Genomic DNA, 2,565 nt, shown 5'->3' with positions numbered 1-2,565 from the left:
CCGAAAGTTGGATCAGGTGAGGCACTTGGAGCTTGAGCTCCTGGAGTTGAGGGTTTAACCATTTTGTTGAGGTTACCGGAAGGTAAAGCATCAGAAGATTTTGGCTCAGGAAAAGGCTCACTAGTTGTATAAGGTGTGTGTATGTATTTTTTTAACATTATTGTATATAGTTGTCAATTATTCTTATTCTACTTTTCATACATTGGGCTTAGGGATATCCGAAGGCCGCTTCCTTGAAAACTATCCCATTGTCGTTTCCAAAGCTTTGTGTAACAATCTTTGATGGAAATAGTGCCAATGGTAATCTCAGGTGGACCTTATCCCAAACAACATCAGGACATAGATCTTATTGTCATGTCCAACCACTTCAGCTTACGGACACCCATTCACTTTCCATAGATGATGAACCCTCTTTGATGGAAACAGTGTCATTGGTAATCTTAGGTAGACCCCATCTCAAACAACATCGGGACATGGATCATCTTCTTTTCATGTCTAACCACTTCAGCTTATGGACACCCCTTCTCTTGCCATAGATGATGATGACACTACCCATCATACTAGTGAGTCTTTTCCTGAGCCACCACCTTCTCCTGCTTTGCCTTCCGGTAACCCCAACAAAAGGGCTAAACCCTTAACTCCTAGAGCTCGAGCTCCTAGTGCCTCACCCAATTCACTTTCTGGTGCTTCACCAAAAACTTCTATTAGTGTTGACAATTTAACACTTGATATGTAAAAAGCTCTATGACATTTGATCAAAGGGATAATACGACATGCAATTCCTCAATGTTTAAATAAGTTAGAGTTGCTTGAGTTAGGCCCAATATATCCTCTACACTTGGTTGCTTATCACATTTTTGGAGGGATCATGAATGTGAGAGAGATGTGGATAAATTTTCCAAATAATCCCGAGATATTAAGATGTTGGATCGAGATGACTGGTACAAGTTTAGGAGTTCTAAAGGATGAAAGATTGTCCGATGATTTTGCTTGTGTTGGAACCATTGTTGAAGGTTTTTGCTTGTGTTGGAACCATTGTTGAAGGTTTTTGCTTGTGTTGGAACTATTGGTTTTTTTTTTTTTTTTTTTTTTGGGAACTATTTGATTAATGCTATTTTTTCCATTTGAGTTTGGTTAATGTTATGTTTTTTGCTAATTGAATTTTAGGTAATGTTTTGTTTTTTTCTACTTGAATTTTGGTTAATGTTATGGTTTAAATTTCTACTTTTGTTGATTAATAGGTTCATAATGAATCACGATCAAAAGATACTTCTCGTAATTCTAATGTACTTGGTATGTCCGCTATTTTGGAGGAGGGGTGTGAAATGAGTGCGAGAGAGTGACTCGAAAATGACGGAACATGAATACACGTTAGAGTTATTGGAAGTTGGAACGTAATCATCCACAATGTGTTGAAGTACTACACGTCTTGTGGATCTTTTGTCTAACTATGTTGTCATTTACGAGTAAATTACTCGTTAAATGATAGTAACATGTATCGGTTGACGTAAAGATTGCTTTGTTTTTATGATAATCGGTCATTAATCAACGTCACGTGATTATCAAACGGAGATTTCAACACTCAAAGCAAACAATTCATAATTTTTTTTTCATGAAGTGTTGGACAAAATAATGTTATTCACAAAAGACATTATAGTACCAACTTTTTTTAAATGTGAATCCAAACATTGCGGGACATGATAAGAAAATATGACAGGTTTTCAAATGAGTGGTTGGTGCACTTGATGACACTTTGATACATGTTGTCCCTGTTAAGAAACAAGATTTATATAGAGCTAGGGGAAAAGACGATTGTTATCAAAATGTATTGACAATTTGTGACTTCAATATGATTTTTATGTTTATTATGGCTGGTTGGGAAGGGGTAGCACATGATTTTAGAATATTATCAGAAGCATTATCATATCCACATGTACTATATTCGTTTCCACTACCAGACAAGTTTATGGTTTCTTAAATACTTTTATCTTAGTTTGAAAACTAATTTTTTTTCATTTTACAGAGAAATATTATCTTTGTGATGTCGTGTATGGACACATTCGATGATTTATGACCCCATATCGTAATGTCACGTATTGGCTTGGAGATTTTCGTCAAAGACGTACATTAAGCAATAAAGAAAATTTTAAATATACATATGCAAAACTTCGGAACGTCATCGTGCGTGCTTTTGGTGTCTTGAAAACACGATTCCCGACACTGAGTGATGAGTATTTTGCACGATACGGTAAATCCAGTGTCTCGTTTCGAAATAACAATATGTCCGTTGATGATGATGAAGACGAGGTTCCAACACATGGAATGACTTATTTTAAATGAAATTGTTAATTTAAGACTAAAATATTTATTGTAAGACTAATTTGGTTATATGAATTTTATTTAAATGTTGTAAGATTAAAATTATTGAAATTTTGGTGTTGAAAAACTATTTTAATTTGTAAAATCAGTCTATTTAAACTTCGAAAAAAACAAATAATACAAAAGCATTTTTGTTCTTTTCCTCTCCACATTTACCGATGAACGGGGGGACGTCTCTTCTCCATT

Source organism: Lactuca virosa, chromosome 2 (genome assembly GCF_052849685.1).
Source record: "Lactuca virosa cultivar CGN04683 chromosome 2, Lactuca_virosa_CGN04683_v6, whole genome shotgun sequence".
In the NCBI taxonomy this organism is placed as follows: Eukaryota; Viridiplantae; Streptophyta; class Magnoliopsida; order Asterales; family Asteraceae; genus Lactuca; species Lactuca virosa.
Note: the sequence above shows the minus strand (reverse complement) of the source record.